The sequence below is a fragment of the Gallus gallus genome, chromosome 9 (genome assembly GCF_016699485.2).
Source record: "Gallus gallus isolate bGalGal1 chromosome 9, bGalGal1.mat.broiler.GRCg7b, whole genome shotgun sequence".
Lineage (NCBI taxonomy): Eukaryota > Metazoa > Chordata > Aves > Galliformes > Phasianidae > Gallus > Gallus gallus.
In genome coordinates this window covers 21,148,290-21,165,517 of record NC_052540.1, presented here as the reverse complement: position 1 = coordinate 21,165,517, position 17,228 = coordinate 21,148,290, and the positions used below count along the sequence as shown (strand labels likewise).

The 17,228-nt window shown below is 37.5% G+C and overlaps 1 long non-coding RNA gene and 1 other non-coding gene across 4 annotated transcripts in view; both read left to right on the top strand.

Annotated features, from left to right (window-relative positions):
* The first annotated feature begins 5,690 nt into the window (after positions 1-5,690).
* Positions 5,691-5,764, top strand: TRNAN-GUU. The gene has a single exon. It is a non-coding gene; the product is annotated as a tRNA-Asn (tRNA).
* Positions 5,765-12,727: 6,963 nt separating this feature from the next.
* Positions 12,728-17,228, top strand: part of LOC101749407 — a 229,987-nt gene continuing 225,486 nt past the window's right edge. For all 3 annotated transcript variants that reach the window (XR_005862476.2, XR_005862475.2, XR_005862474.2), the window contains exon 1: positions 12,728-16,367. This is a non-coding gene — a long non-coding RNA (uncharacterized LOC101749407). The remainder of the gene's footprint in view (positions 16,368-17,228) is intronic.

Here is a 17,228-nt window from a genome sequence, read left to right as displayed (position 1 = left end):
AACTATTCAATTGAAAAGAAATGGGATTTTAGGTCTGTCTTTCTGGCAGTCTAACTTGTATTTCTTCTGACTTCTTAACAGGCATTTAAGGAAAAACTTGAATTGTGAATGTGATAGCTATATAGAGAAGCATTCCCTGGACACAAAATAAATTAAAAAAATAAAAACTTGTGGCCAGAGAGTAGGGAAAGTATTGAGCTTGATAGCTAGCTATGGCAGATTGAGTGGGCAGCAATTCAGACAGCAGGTCCATGCCTGCAGCCTGTATTTGGAAACATGAAATGTAATTCAAGCAGTTAGAAAACCTTCTCACTTCCTACACCGTTGGTGCTGGACAGAGATGACCTCAGAATCCATCTTTGGTTTGCAAGTAGCCCTGTGGTCTCTGTATGGCTGAGTAAAGCTTGTCATGTTTTTACAGGATCCCATCAATTAAAGAAAAACCCTAAAATATGTTTTCTGTAGCAATGGTAAGTGCAGTGTGTTTTTTTCTGTATTTTTCTATATGGAAATGTTTGACCTGTTCTGTAAAATCAATAATCAGCCCTTCCCAGTTTGATCAGCATGTGTGTTTGATCACTAGCATCCAAATATTATTTTTGGCTTTTACCAGGTGTTACTATAGCTTGTCTCAGTTTAGCTAGCTGCAGAATTTTATTATTTAGGAAATGTTTTATAGATTTCCCACTCAGCTGTGTATTTTTAATGTGATAGAAAGACTGATAACTGTTTCCAAGTTCAGAAAACTGGTGTTATTTCTTGGGACTTCATGTAGCTTTCTATTGCCTCAGAAGAAAAGCAGCACATAACTCCTATTTACAAAGGATACTTATTTCTGTGTAATCTAATCTAATGCCATTATACCAGACTTATACCACTGCATGGATTGTTTTGTTTGTCTGTCTTCATAAAAATAAGAAGAAAACTGGCTGAAGGGTTACCATGGTGAATGGTAATAAATGAAATGGAATGAAATAAAACAGGTCGAAAGGGCAAAGTACCAAATGGATGTGATTTTTGTTTCTTTATTTACTATCTGACCTGAAAGCTTCTTAGTTACTCAGTAAATGAACTGAGGTTTAAGTTGGTAAAAAAAAAAAAAGTTTGAGGTAGGATTACTATTCTAGTTTTTCTGGGAGTGCATGAGTGGGATGGTGAGAATCCCACATAACTTTCAATGGCACTTTGAGTTCAGAGATTTTTAAGACAAATATGAAATGACCAAATTTCAGAGTATAGTGCCCAAATACTTATAAACATAATCTATTGCCTCAGAGCATTGAAAGGATGTAATTAACCAGCATAATGGCTTGCACCAACTGGAAAAATGTGGTACACAGTAGAAAACAATCTATTGCTAATGATAACCAAGAGGCAAGTGCACATGATTATGTTGATTATTTATCAGTGACAGATTGATGACTATAGTAGACTAATAATATTGTAAAGAATGCAGTTTAATTCTATATATGGTGAGGTTATGTTATTGTTATTAAAAATGCAGAGTAATTTCAGAAGTTGGAAAGCCACCCTGAAAACAAGACAAGTGTATTTCAGCTGTCTTCTGTAATGCAGCTTCCTGACATCATGCTTTTTTGTAACATATTAAACTTTGTTTTGGTGAGCCACGTGTCCAACGCATGCTGTAAAGAACAGGTTTCATGGCCTCTTTGGCAACACCTTATTTTTCTTTTTTTCTCCTTGTACTATAAATGTGAAAATCATTTGATTGACAGTACAATTTTGGGATTGAAAACTCTGGTAGCATTTCTATTCTATAATACTGAAACTGTAAGGAATATTCATTGACATATTTAAAAGCTATAAGCTAAGCCCAAATTCACCTCCTGCCTTCCTTTGGAATATAACTCTCCACATGTTTTAGGTAGATTAAAGTAGAATGTCACAGATACTTGTATAATGGTTTTGGTGGAATGCTTTTGTTAAGTCATTGAGTATCTACAAAGTGAGCATCATGGAAACCAAACCTTACCTCTTTTGGGCACCTCTGAAAAGATACTTAGGCTGCGTGGCTTCTATAAGTTTTATATTTTGTTGGCTTCAATATCTCTACAACCTGGCTCTTGCACACTTTCAGTCGTGCATGCAAAATAAAGTTTTGCAGCTAAAATTATGTATGGAGCAAGCATAGCAAATATAAAATCCTTAAAAACAAATTTGTGAAACGTAGTACTTGAGGTGGATAAGGGTGGGATGTTGGAGCCCACGGGTGTTTCAGCTCTTGAGCAGAGTGAATGGCCCTGTATGATTTCTTGACTCCCTTGTATTCCAAACTTTCTTCCAGTTCTCCCTTCCTATTGAATACTGGCACATATTCATAGGGGCATATTTCAATTTTTCCCCATTTAAGCATTCAGACTTGAAAATAAAAACAAAAAAGCACGAAGTGAGTAGGTGGAATTCCTTTGTTGCTGAGCCAAATTGAAAGATGGGCATTCTGTAATTTTCTGACACAGCGGGAGCTCTGCAGAGGGGGAAGAATAGCTCTTGAAGCTACATTTCCCTTTATCAGCTTGTGTGCCGTGAGCTTGCTTCCTAGTTAAAACTTTAAGATGACTTTAATTATGGAAACTAAGAAGGGCTGCTGCAGAAATTATTCCCACGCAAAGTAAAAGGTCATTAAAAGTTTGGACTATCAAGCTAATTTGTGAACAAGGCTGTGCGGGAGGTGCTCTAACAGCGGTAATTACGTTGCAAGATCTCCTTGTTGCTGCAGTGCTTTTCTACCCTTTTGTCCAGCTCCTGGCAGAGCACTTCAAACTCTTCTGCAATATAAATAAGTGGTCATTGCTGAAGTTCATTAATTACAAGCCTGCCATAAAACCCACAGATATGCGGCTCTGTAATAAAACCACAGCTAGATGTGGCAGATCAGATTCCTGTTGGGCTTGTGTGAAATCTTGACTGAGTTGTAAATGGCTCCAAATTAACATTGTTTGATTTGCTTTGGAGCAGAAAGAGATGCGATGGAAGCATTGTTTTCTAAACAGGACTCTGTTCAGTGTTGAAAAAGTGTATGCTCTTTACTGTATTGAGGAAAAAAATCCATACAGGGATATGAAAACATCATGCACACTGATGTGGATAAATGTATTTTCAGGTTAGAACACCTAAACAGCGACAGTGTCTCCACCACCTCCCTGGGCAGGCCATCCCAGTGCCTGACGGAGAAGTTTTTCCTAATATCCAACCCAAAGTCAATGAGAAGTATTCCAGCTGCAATGCAATGAGGCATTTTCATAAAGAAACTTTTGTGAAACAGCATCCAAAGATTTCAACCACTGTGTGTGCTTACTTTAAAAGTAAATAAATAGTAAAAATAGGAAACGTTGTCTAGGTTCTATCAATATCCATGGAAGCTAATAGAAGACCTTTTTGGTAATTTAGAAATTAGAATTCTAGTTATTGAATAACTATGTTAATTTTAAAATATGATGAATTGGAATTGATCTGCTGCAAGTCCAGATTAATAGAAACAAACTGTTTTCCAGAGCTGGGTTTCATCTTCTTGGACACCTTTCCCTGTCCTGGAGCAAGGAAGGGGAATGAGAGAGCTCTCCATGCTCCTTTATGTTGCTGCTTGAAATTCGGGTTGGTTTGTAGGCAGGCTTTCATCTTTCTTTCAGCATGTACAGGTTTGTAAGTTTATCTCATTTCATGCAGAGTTCAATGTTATCGCTCACGCAGCAGCTTGTAAACTAAGTGTGAGAACTGATAGCACTGTAGCTCGCTGCAGATCCTGCTCATTACAGCACAAGCTGTGTCCCTGTGCCTGTGTGAGCAGCACCTGTACGAACCAGAGATGGGGTTTGAAGGTGCCGTATTTTGACATGAAAAGAACAGTGTGCAGTAAAAGGCTTGGAAATGTAAGATAGCAACAGTCACTGAAGTACAAAAACACTTTTGAGAGCCTAGTTTTGCTCCAGAAAAGGGTGTGGCTTGTTAGGTTAGATAAAATGTCCTGGTTTTAATTTATTTATAAGCCTGTATGTATACATCTGAGACGATGTGCTGCATTGATATCCACCTCCCTCTTTGTGCGATGTTTTTCAATATTTTTGTGGAAAAAAACCAAAGCAAAACTAATTTAGTCTTCAGCATGGAGCTATTGCCTAACCTTAAGGTACTTTGCGTTCTTTTATTTTGCTTGCTTGGTTTTTATTTGTTTGTTTTTTAATTAAAAAGTCTTAGGGAAATAAAGAGGTAGGTCACAGAGGTGCCCCATAGATAGATATCTACATTTTCTCAAAGGGTTTAGCCATGTATGTATTTTGTTGTGCTAAGTATTGGGAACCCCTTTTACCAGTGCATTTTGCATGTATATACCCATGTGTATATTGAAGTAGTATAAAAATTCTGACTTATAACACTTAATGTACTATTAGAAGCAAAAGGATTTCAGTGACAGTTTGGGGTTAACATGAGCAAAGACCTCATGTATAACTGGAGAAAACAAGGTTGACAAGCTTATTTTGCCATCTTATAGATAAATACTTGAATCCATTAAATATAGTTTTTCATGGCTTGTTTTCAAAGCATAAACTCTTATGTCCTCATAATACCATGAGGTATCACTGGGAGCTCTCCTAAAATCCATGGTCTTGTGCAAGAGTGCTTTTGCTCAGGATAAAACACGCATTGTTTTCCTGCCCTGTTTCAATTTGGTTCTATTTTGCCTAGACCCTGATCTGCAGAGTATTCAAAGATGCAGTGAAGCTTTTAGAGTTTGTCTTAGGTTGCAAAATTTTATTTATTTCCTAAGATCCCTAAGCAAACCAATGTTGTTGTCAGATATGGCATCTTGCTCTGTATTTTTTTTTAATATAGGATGGTGGCCATGTTTTATTATTTATTTAGAGTAATAAAATACAGTTTTTTATGAGTAATTGAGGATGAATACAAAAGCAATTGAAAAAAAGCACAATATAAATGTAAATCAGCCACGTTTTTGGTTTTCAGTGCTGCGTTAGGCCTCCATTAGCTGGTCCATTGTGGTAATCCTTCTCAAATTGTTTAATTTTCTTTTCTAAATCCGTGCTTTCATTGATCTACATCTTTATTCTCCACCAAGTTTCTTTAATGATAATCCTATGAATAAAAGCTAATATCTGAGAGATTTCTGTCTGCCTGGAAGAGTAAGCATCAAAATGGGTGGAGGAGAAGTTGATTTTCAGTTATGTTTCAGTTTATGTTCTCGAATTTCTTACGTTTAACTGTATATATACATGTACATGTATATGCATATATATGATACTTATATTGTATAGTACAAAATATAACAGCTAGCCAAAATTGATGCTGATACGTTCTTTACCAGTTAAGGCATGCTATTAGCAGATTGCAATTCCTTCAAGTCAAGAAAGGAAAAACTGAAGTTAATTTGGGCTTAAAAAATAAAAAGCGTGTGAATGTGAATTTTTGGTTTCTTTGATGCCCTACGTTCATCACATGAATGGTGTGGTACTGCAGAATCACTGCACTGAGGCATCAGAAGGGAGCTGCGATAACAGAGGGATGAAAGCTTTGGCAGAATGCCTTCGATCAGTCTGCACAAGGCAAAATCTGACCTCATCCTGCCTTCCAAACTGAGCAACCAGTGCAAAGAGCCCGGAATATGTCATATGAATAAAATATCCAGTTCAGTGTTTGAGTTCATTAAGACAACATCTGTCTCTGTGGCGCAATCGGTTAGCGCGTTCGGCTGTTAACTGAAAGGTTGGTGGTTCGAGCCCACCCAGGGACGGGGGTTGTCATCTCTTGATCTTTTAAGGGAGTCTTGTAGCCCCTGGAGAGAATCCAGAGACGGAGTCCACCAAGAGATGATGCACGGGGGGCCTGGAGCATCGCTGCTGTGAGGAGAGCCCAAGAGCTGGGGCTGTTCAACCTGGGTAGGCTCAAGGAGGGGATGCACCAACATCAGTCCCTGCATGGAGGTGCTGGGGCCTGGAGTTCACTCGGCACGGCCTTGGAGCCCAGGAGCTTTCCCTGCCCATCAGGAAGCAATGCTGTAATTGTTGAAAACTTAATTAAATAGCTTAGCTGTATATTAGGAAAAAATCTGTCTGGTCAGACATATCAATGAAATATTCATCAAAGAAAAGTTGTGAAAAAATACGTAGATAAAACTTCTCTAATCTACTTTAAGGTGAACACGGGGCAATGTATGGAGTGAAGAAGTCTATTTCGTGATCTGAGTCAAACTTTTTAATACATTTTTCAGTCTCGGTCCCTTTCAGATGAACGTTTCTGCTTTGTTAAATAAATCCCAGCCTCTCTTTTGTGTCTGGAGAAGATTTTAATTAAAGCTGACCAGGGAAAGGAACATTATTCGGGGGTTTCCTGGAAGGAAAACTTCTTTGTTCGCAAAGCTGCTCTTTGAACAAACCAAAGAAATAGGAAGGGCAACGTTAGCGCATCTCTGTGAATTGACCCACAAGGCTGCTTGTAAAGCAGTTAATGGAACATTCAAGTATGGGCAAGATTTCTCATTCCTGGGGTATCTCATCGTGCGCTGCACTTCTTAAACTTTCACCTTTATTAATGCTATAGCACTAAATCTGTCATTAAAAAGATGGATATGTATGCATTTTAAGATATTCTTTTATTCTGTGCAAGATGTGGTCCACACCTTCAGCTCCAGAGGGGGTGATTTGTTCCCCCAGTTTCATTTCCTCATTCTATTATATAAATCTCTTTAGACAAAAAGGAGGTTGGGGGGGGGGAGGGAATATATATTATATGTATATATTTATACACGTATATATTGGAAATGGCAGGAGGAACAAGCAATGCGTTCTGGCTGATGTTTGGCGTCATTTTAAAAGACAAAATCATGAGCTACAAATGCCACAAAGACTGAGCTGAAATCTCAACCACTTGCAGAGATGCTGGCGTTTTAGAAGACGTTGGCAATTTTTGAAGAAAGGGAAACTGATTTGCAGGTGGAATATATCGAAATATTGTCAGCAAGGAGAGAGCAAGATTACAGAGAAATTATGCAAGAAAATTGAAAGCTCTGAAATCTGTAGAAATTCCCACATTGCCTTCGTTCTGGAGAGAATGTTTTAGGTTGGTTGGAACGTGTTGGAACTATAGGTAATACAATACGTGTGGCTCTGAATGCAGAAGGAGGATTTGCTGAGCACCTGTGGGAAATGTGAATTGCAGTGATGTGGTTTTGGAGGTTCAAACAGTTATTTTCGGGTGTTTCCATCTTAAATGTTCCCCCTTTTAGGTATGAGCCATCTAGATTAGAAATATGTTCTCAGTCTGGCTTTAGTGCAAGTACTATCATCTTTTTGCACAAACCAGTCCCATACCATTTGTAAACCTGGTCAATTTTTAGTCCAACATGCTTCCTCCCCTCCATATATTATTTGCCTCTTTGTATTAGGTAAAAAGGAAATATCTGACTGATATGTTCTATCTGTGTGTGAATTCTAACCCTGTGTGTCTCTAGGTAAAGACAATAAATCCTCACTGACTCGGTCTGCAGTTTGACTTTTTGTCTTTCTGAGGAAGATTCATGTAGTCAATGGCTTTGTTTGGCTTTTCCGTATACCTAGCTTTGGGCTGTATTCTCCATGACATATGAACTTCTCTTCTTCCTTACAAATTTTCCATATTTCTGAACAGTGGAACGCCTGAAGTTATTGGAGCTTTGAACTAATTCCAGAGCTTACAGTTCTTGAAATCTGTCTCCAAAAATCTGAAAACCTCGGTCAAAGCCAGGGCTTGGCACTTCCAAGTACCCAGCTTCAGAGCACAGTGGCTGCGATTCCAGGTATACTGAATTGCAAAGTTTGCATTATTTGCTGAGATATGTCTGGACAGTCATAGTCTTGGTTAAATTCTTCCACTGTAACTTGTTTTGAGACAAATAGTTTATTCTAAACTGTATTAGATGCAAACTGTCTGCTTTTGTTGATCTATGTATAAACACTATAATAGTCATAAATTAATCAAATTGGATGTCCATAATAATCAAACAGTTTTCCAGTATGCTTATACACAAAGAGTTTACCTCCAGCTGGGAACATTGTCATACTTAAAATTATTTTTCCTTGCTTCATTCTAAATTGCAAATCAAAGGCATTGACTCAACAGATTTAAAGACATTAAAGACATCTCCTCTTTCTAGTGCCTTTAACCAAACGCTGCACGTGGACTCACGTTTGGTTCAATCAACCAGACATAAGACTGTGAAAATGATTTTATCCAAATGCAGCCAAGGGTGAAGTTCAGCAAATTGAGTCCAAACTTTTCTACATAATGTTTCACTCCTGAGTGCAATCTGCAGAAAAATATAATGAGGTGTCAGTTTTACTCACTCTGTGCTAACCAATGAAGGATGTTAAGAATGTAGCATGGTTAATACAGTGATTTCACTTTTAAATTTCCCTAAATCCCTGTTCATTTTGCTGATTTGCTTTCCAGCTAAATACTGTAAATGAAAGCAATAATGAGTGATGAGAGTAAACACACTTTGCAATATACAAAGCAAACATTAATAAACCAGAGCAGCGGAGCAGCAATAAAGGTCACTTGTTCTCCAGAGACCATAAAAAAGAAAGTTACCTCTAGTGAATCCAAGAACATCTTACATTCTGATTGTCGTTAACAAAATTCTCCTTTTCATGTTCCTGGTGCAGGGGGATATAATCAGAGAAACATGAAGTCAGAATTAGGTCTTTTAAATTTGAATGTTCATTACACGTATGAAATTCCTTGAAATGAAAACCTAAAATACAATGCTCAGAAGGATTTTAACATATAAATGCCTGTGTTGCTTAAATATTTCTCCTTCTTTACTGTGAACATAACTGTTCTGTACTTAATCCAAGCACATGTAATCAGGAAATATTCATAACTTATCCTTCTTCCAGTTAGTTGATTTGTCTCGTAATTGATAGAGCATTAGCAGAAATCTCTACTATTGAAGATTTCTGTGTAAGATATTAACCGGTGCTAATCAGGTATTTCAAACCAATTCTGATAATAAATTCCATGTTAATATAGTGCAGGACTATTATCAGTTATGTAGTGAAAGAGGAAATTAGAGATCGTACACAGGGTAAATACATATCTGTTATTTATTTGTTTTAAATTATATTCAGAACAGAAATCTAGGGAAGGATCCTTAATCTTAATCATGAAAGCTATTTAATTGTGCTGAAAATTCTCAGTTGTCTTGATTCTACTTGCTCTTTTTTCCCAACTGCTCTATGTGCATTTACTATAGGACTTCAGGTAGAATATTTACTCTATTTTGAGGCATGTCATGTGATATCTAAGTATGCATAAAATGACAGGACATGACCAGCAATATACTGATGCACTGGGCAAGTTGTAAACGTATTAATTATAAGTAGCAATATGATTTGCTGTAAAAGTTATAGTTATGAAATAGTAAAGAATCTATAAAAACTGTAGATGTGCAGAAAATGTAAGTTTTCATACTCTATATGTGCACATGTGAATGTGTGTATATGCATATAAATACACAGATACAGTTTCTTAAATGGGACATATTTTAGAGTCCTGTGGTTAGAAAAGTAAAGCAAATTTGAAAAGCTTCCTTTTTTTTTTTTGATCTGGTGGGTTTTTCCTTTATTTACTTTTTTAATGTTATTTTAAATAATGGGAATGAGTGGGAGCATGAACACTTTAAGTTTCCCATCCCATGTTCATGACCTGTAATGATATCCTATGGAGAAAGATGAGTGCAGTGATTTTTTCTTTAGATGGACTTTATACATTATGTTGTGTTGCATTATTTAAAGGGAGTGCAAGTGGGCAAAATATTTGACAAAACCAGAAATTAATGGAAAATTTCAAAGTAAGTTAAGCTTATTTCTCTGAGTGCTTCAAAATAGTTCTGCGTTCTCCATTCAGGAATGAAACCAGTCCTTTTCTTAAGCTGTGTAACTTAAGCAACTTAAACAGTTGAAGTGTTTCCAGGTAGATCTTTCTTTCTTCTTTACACCTATTCTGCCCAGAATGCTATGGCTAGGGGTTATCCTTTACACTTGATCCCTGCCACACTTGAAAAAGAGAAATGGCAGAAATTGCCTCATAAGAGCAGGCAATTAGAAATGGATCAAATGAATGTTACAGCAGCAGTGGTTTTGTTGCACTGCGCCATTCTTTCTATACCTTCAGACCGTGTTAAAACATTCCATCTATTTTATTTTACTCACATTGAAACTAAAGGCAAGCTTGTTGGTACAGATGTAAGGAAGGACTTAGAGAAGGAGATAATCACAGTAAGGGAATTCTTGAGAAATACTTCCAAGATAAATTGACACTTCTCTGCTCCTAAGTTGGTGGTTTTGTATTGTTTCTTTGGTGGGGTTTTTTTTTTAATGAAAACCATTTTTCAAGTTTTAGTGCACAAATGCATAAATATTTTAGTGCTTTCTATGAAAGTCGTTTTGACATAATTCAATATTTACACCTACAAAAGGCTCAAGTGTAATTTCTCATGACAGTGTCATTGTTATAGTCTAGGAACAAATGCAGGCAGATAACAGGAAGCATTATCTGAAAGATCAGGAATAAATTAAATAAATGATTGGACCCATCACTATTGTAAACTGTTGTGTGCAATAGGCAGAGGTATGTAAAAATATTGCATTGATATAAGGACATTATTGCCAATGGTTGTATCAGTGATTTACATGCTGATGGTGATATCTGCAGTAAATATTTTTCTAAATAAGTCTGTTTAGTGAGGTAAACACATTTCTTCACTGTATTTCAGCATACGTGACCTCCGCAAATGCAGCTGTATTGCTCCTGAAAGCAGCATATTTTACCACTGTGGCCCAGGAGAGCAGGGGGTGAGGGAGCCAAGGGAACAGCAGGAACTGAGGAACCATGGCAGTTCCCTGAAAAAATTCTTCTTTACCTATTGGCATTGGTTTGTTTGTATCCGATATTATATGTGAAACCATACTATATGTATGTGCTCTGGAGAAGATTGCTCTGATTTTTACTGCAGTTTTCATTTGTTTGTTTTCAAAGGATTTGCTATTCCAATGCAGAAAAGCAAAAAATACTCTTCCCTTGGGGAAAAAAAAAAGTAGTTTTTATCACTATAATCTTCTATATATAATGAAATATTTTATAAAACACAACCAAGAAACGGATTAATAACCATACTTAAGTACAAATTGTTTAATGTGCAGTGAAACATTCTAGTTTCCACTTAGATAAATTGAACAGAAAAAGGAATAAAAGGAGCCACTTTTACAGTTGGAGGGAAGCTGCCATTCTCCACCAAATATTTCCGACAAAACCATAGTAATTTCAAACAAAGCCATTGTAATTTCAAGCATACCTTAGGCATTCAAGGAAGACACTGTTCTTTAGACTAGATCATTGTGTAGTCTATGGAGGAATATGGATTTGTTCCTAAGGCAGAAAAAAGGCAGGCCTGAAACAAATCCATTATTAGAATGATGCTTTTCTTTTCACTATGATTTTTTCTTTTTTTAAGAACTTATCATACAATTTTATCTTGTCTGAAGCTGACAGTTTGCATTGGTGAATTTCTTCTTAGTGTTCTTGGACTTTATCCTCTTGGAAACTGTGGGTCAAAAGTCATTAAAACTTGTTTACAAATATTATTATTCCCAGATTGGTAATTTAAGGTAGAATTAACCTTCACAGTCCCATTTTCTGTATATACTTTTTGTTTTCCATTTCTCTTTTCTGTTTATTTTTAATTTTCTATTTCATATTTTTCTCTTGACAGTCTGCAGTCATTTACTAATCAGCTAATTTGCTGTTATTAGATGGAGACACAGTGAAGAGATCATACTTTCTAATTGTCAGTAAGACACAAATCATGAGTAATGGACCAAAACTTACTCTTAGCAACTGCTCTTCGGTTTTGTACTTTCTTTCTTTTATACTGCATTTATAAAGCATATAATCTCAAAAATATATGGAATTTCAGAGTTTGTACTGTCTCTGGGATACAATCTTCTTGTGGTTAGAACTACTTGGTGCATGGTCATACAGGGAAATGTGGTACTCTGTGAGCTAGTCAGGTTGGTGTGCTTATAGCCCTTCCAGATCAAACATGATCTCATCTTGTTAGTTCAAGGCTGCCCACATACTGTTAGATGTGAATGCAGGTATGATGGAGATGAGGAGTGAAGGAACCACGCTCATTAGATGGTGAAACAAGTATCTCTGCCCTTGAGAAGATTAATGAGATTTGCTCTGCTAAAGAGCCTGCTATATTGTCATCTGAACTGTGGAAATGTGGGTATCCATTTTCTCTGTTGCAAATCGATGACATTTTATGTGAGAAATGTGACTGAATATGTGTGTGTATATATATGCATGATTATGTGAAGGAAAACTAAATTACAGCTTCACAAACTGCTACAATGTAAGTATCAAATGGCTGTGGTATGGTTTCAGAAAGTACATGCTGTAATAAAATACAAATAGGAAAATCAATATGCAATATGCAGTTTTTATGGGAATTGGTTTTGCAATGGGTTTAGAGAGATTAGTGCAATCTGGACAGTGTTGACTGTAGTGTCTGTTTTGTGATTTGGGGAAGGGCATTTACTGGCTTGACTACATGCAAATATTCTGTCATAGTTACAACACTGGAACTGAAACACTCATGGTGTCTGTGGGTATGTTCCATGCACGCCCCAAACGATGGAGTAGCATGGATGTCCCACAGCTAGCACTACTCACATCCTGCAGGCACTTCAGCTCATGTCCTCGAGCAGAAAGGTCTGCAGCGGGAGTTTCTCTTCTCTGAATAGGCAAAGAGCTTGGTTAGTCAGAGTCTTCTGTTACTTTTCTAGATACCCACTCTCACCGTATCCATTTTGGTTTATTTGCTGGAGCACTTTCGTTGCATCTGTATTCTTGATAGTTGTTGAGGAAGAAGAGAGAGGAACTGCATGTGAAGTATTTAACATTAAAGAGCATTTACACCCTTTAATTTATTACAAGAAGCTTTAATAACAGTGTAGATATCCTATGCTGAACTGAAGCCCTCCTAAGAAGTACAAAGAGATGAAATGTAATAGGCTGTATACATAGTTGAAATATCATTGCTACTTGAAGTGCAGCACTTTTACTGAGAGTGCTCTCTAATCCATTTTAAACTGAATATGAATAGTTCTGTGATAACGCCATCTTTTTTCATCACTTTGTTGTTTTCCTAAAACTCGATCATTGATCATAAAAGCCCCACATTTCTGCTTGAGTCAGTTCCCAGAGGTGGTTTTGTATTTGTTGTGCATATATATTTTTAGTTTTATAAAGGTTCTTAAAGTCAGGAGTTTACTGAAGGCAAAATGGAGGTAAAGGTATGGTTATTTACACCAGAATCTCATAGCATTGTATTTTTAGTGATTACTAGAGATGTTGGTTTTCATTTTGCAAGAAGAGGCAAAAAGAAGTGCTTATAAAACACTTTTCTTATCATGATGCAACTGCTTTTTATTAAAAAAAAAAAAAAAAGAACAAGCTAGTCAATGAAAACAAAAATTCTGCTCCTGGAAGCGTTCCTGAACAAGCACTGCCCCATTTTTCAGAAGAGGGGCTTCATCCACCCCCGTGAACTGCCCAGAGTCACTGAGATTTATTAGCAAGGTGAGTCGGCTCCTGTCATGTGAAAAGTTATTAATGGCTTTGCGATAATTCACATTAATTGCATCATGTGAACTTCCATTATCACTCTCATCTGTAACCTCCTAAAAATATCAAGGTTATCAGTTATTTATATTCTTCCTCTTATATCAGTGACCTCAAATTATATCATTGTTTTTCATTCCACAACAGTTTTTATTGTTTTATATGTCATGGGAGTCAAAAATAAAGCAATATTCTCAGCCAGCCCTAAAATCTGGTCAGGTTTCAACTGCTTGTCTCTCTATAACCCAGCTGTACATTTAAAACCATGCCTGTAAAGCAGCTTACGTACCTGTGTTTACAGCTTTTGGACAGCTTAGCCCAGCAGAACTCATTTCATACCGTTGACGTTGAACAGATTGACAGCCTGCATGGAATGGGGACTAAAATAAAGCTCTCGGTGAGCAACGTGACCATGGAAGATTCTCAGTTACTGTGAAGCTAGATATTCTTAAGAGCAGAATAAAGAAAATATGTATATGAGTAAAAGAAAATGTAATAATGCCTAACCATCTCCTTGGCTGTATGCACTGCAATAAATAGGCTGGCTATTAGGAAATGTTCTCTGAAAGAGACGTGATGCACAGGCTGCCGAGGGAGTGATGGGGTCACCATCCCTCAAAGTGCTCCAGAAGTGTGGAGATGTGACACTGAGGGAATGGTCAGTGGGCATGGTATGGCATGGTGGGTTAGATTGGGGTTGGGGATCTTAGAGGTCTTTTCAAATACTAATGGCTCTGTGATTCTATGAATAACTTAATGAGAGTCCTCTGCGATGGCAATATGATGTATATAAACATCTGTGGTACTGGAAGATTGTTCTTAATGTTTTACAAATAGAGTCTGGAAGGTAAAAAATCCACCTAATCACTAGATAGCACTCCTTTAAAGACAATTCTGAATGGAAGATGAGATAGATGGGTGTCTCATAGAGTCATGTAATGGCTTGGGTTGGAAGGGACCCCAAGAAACATCAAGTTCCAACTTCTCTGCTGTAGGTAGGGCCACCAACCTCCAGATCTGGTACTGGACCAGGCTGCCCAGGGCCCCATCCAACCTGGTCTCAGAGCCATTCGCCAGGGAAACATTCAGCAGTGCTGAGCTGTGCAAAGCGAGCCCAGCTGGAGTAGCTGCTTACACCTGTTTCTGTAAGTATTGCTTCTGTAACACTTGTATCTGCTACTGACACTATGAAGGGCACATTTACATTCAATGTTGCGTGATTTGCTGCATTTTGTTGTGGTACTGACTCTGGTACCCCAAGGGCTTAGAGGAGCAAAATATTTTGGATTGAGGGACAAGTGTTTCCAACTGAATGAGCAGATGCAGCACCTGGAGCACCCCAGTGTGCCTCAAGGAGTAAAAGATCCTCTACAGAGTCCCCTAAAGGTGACCAGCAAGATGTGCCCAACAGAAATGGGCTTCTGTCGTGGCTGGCACCGCATAAACACCAAATGAGAAGCAGCACCATCTCTGCATCCAAAATAGAGCTGATAAAAAATAAGAATGAGGGAGGAGACAGAGATGAAATGGGTTGGCAAAGCAAAATGGAGAGCCTGAGGTCTCATGCTGTGACCATGTTGTTTTCCTTGTCGGTGGCACTAACAAATACTTAGCAAAAGCAGTTACATTATTTACAATTCAAAAAATGAAAGCTTTATTTGCCTTTAGTTACAAAACATGAGACTGAAAATTGAGATTTATTTAATAATATGATTTATGCTCCCATGGGATATCTGTATTAAATCCAAAGAATTCAATGTAGTAGGTGTAAAAATAGAGAATTAATTCTGAGATAAGTTCCTATATGCAGATGATATAGTGACTTAAGTCAAAATAGTTTTTAGGGTGGATCTGGTAAAGAGCAGGGAATTTGATTTTTTAACATCCGACATCTCAAGATATGTAGAGGGGCAAACCAAGCACAGTGGTAAAGCTGTACCAGCTTTGGGCTGCTTGAATCAGTGACAGGCTCTCCAACCCTCCCAGGGAAAGGCTGATGTTTTTCCTTCTTGTCTGAGGTTAATTCCCGTTCTCTCTTTGTGTAGGAGCTGCAGCATGATATAGAGAAATGAGCAGGAGGCAGTAGTTCTGCTTCAGAGCAGCTGAAAAGGGATTTATTTTCATTAGAAAGACACTTGCAACCTCTAGACAACAAACTGAAGTTTGTGGTCAGAGCAGTATGCTCTGAAACCCATCGGAATGGCTCTATTCAGGTACTATAATTGTTGGAATAGCCTGGAGTGCTTCCGTTTTCCTTTATGGAAGCTGGTATACAGGAATCCAAACAATGGCTATCGCAATGTCTGTGCTCAGCTTTGATTTTCAGCTCTGTCACGTACTGTTATTTCATGTCTTCTCCTTAAACTTTTCACTTGAATTAAAAAAAAAAAAAAAAAAAAAAAAAAAAGAAACAAGATTTTGACTGAGTTTTCAAGCACTATTACTGCTGTATTGCATTTCTCTTATATAACAGCGCCTTTTCACTGGAAGATCCAAATCCAAAGTTTGCATCTGGGTATGGTCCTGAGCTGAGTGCTTGAATGGGAGATGGCAGGAGAAGCATTCCTTGCCTTCCTGCTCAGTGACTCATTTGCACCAAAAGGAAGAATAAAGCCTGGTCTGTTGTTCCAAAAAAGCATCTTCCACAAAGCCACAGCTTCCACCAGTTCCAGGTACAGGTCTGCCTCTAGATTTTTATTCTAAGATGTATTTTCTTAGGCATTTCTGAAGGCAGTATACATTCTTTTATTAAAATGAATGTCTTGGCTCTGTACTTGGTTATTCCAAGTACATATTCTAAGCATGTGAAGGATGGCAGGCTGGAATGATTAATTAATAAGGTTTTGTGAGAGCCTATTGCCCTATGCCAAGTTTTCCTTAAAAAACTCAACATAATTTTCTTTTTTTAAAAGAGGCTTGGGAAGCCAATTAATTTTTTACCTATTTATTATTGTTTCACCTTGAGACATGTACTGCAAGTACTTTGATAAATGGGATCAAAAGTCTGTCTACCTTCCAAACTGCTTCTTGTACGTCTCTGTGCTGTTGGGTGTTTGTTTGGGATCTCTTCCCTGTACTTCTCACAGTCTGTGGCCATACCACGGTGCTTCTCTTGTGATTACTACACAGGAGGGGACTGCGTCTCTCCTCTCTCAATTCACTGCTTTAATGCTGTGATAGGTCAGGTCTCAATGCTCTTGCCAAAGGTATCATTTGCCCTTTACTTTTAGTACAGGTTTGCCATCACTCCATTTTGGGAGGGCTATATATATATTCCTAAAGAGACTTAAGAGTATTTTGTTGTTTTTTTCCCCAAATCAATTTATTTTTTGTGGAATACACACAACAGCTATTGGCTGGACTAGAATGCAAATGTTTATAAAAAATTATACCAAAGAAGTTTTTTTTAGCATTTCTGAATGCTAGCTTTTCAGCGCTACCAACAGCTCTGAGAAGTATTTCTTTTCATCCTCATCTTTTCTTTATTATATTGAATTTCCCTCCTGAGACCATAGAACTGTGGTCAAGTTGGT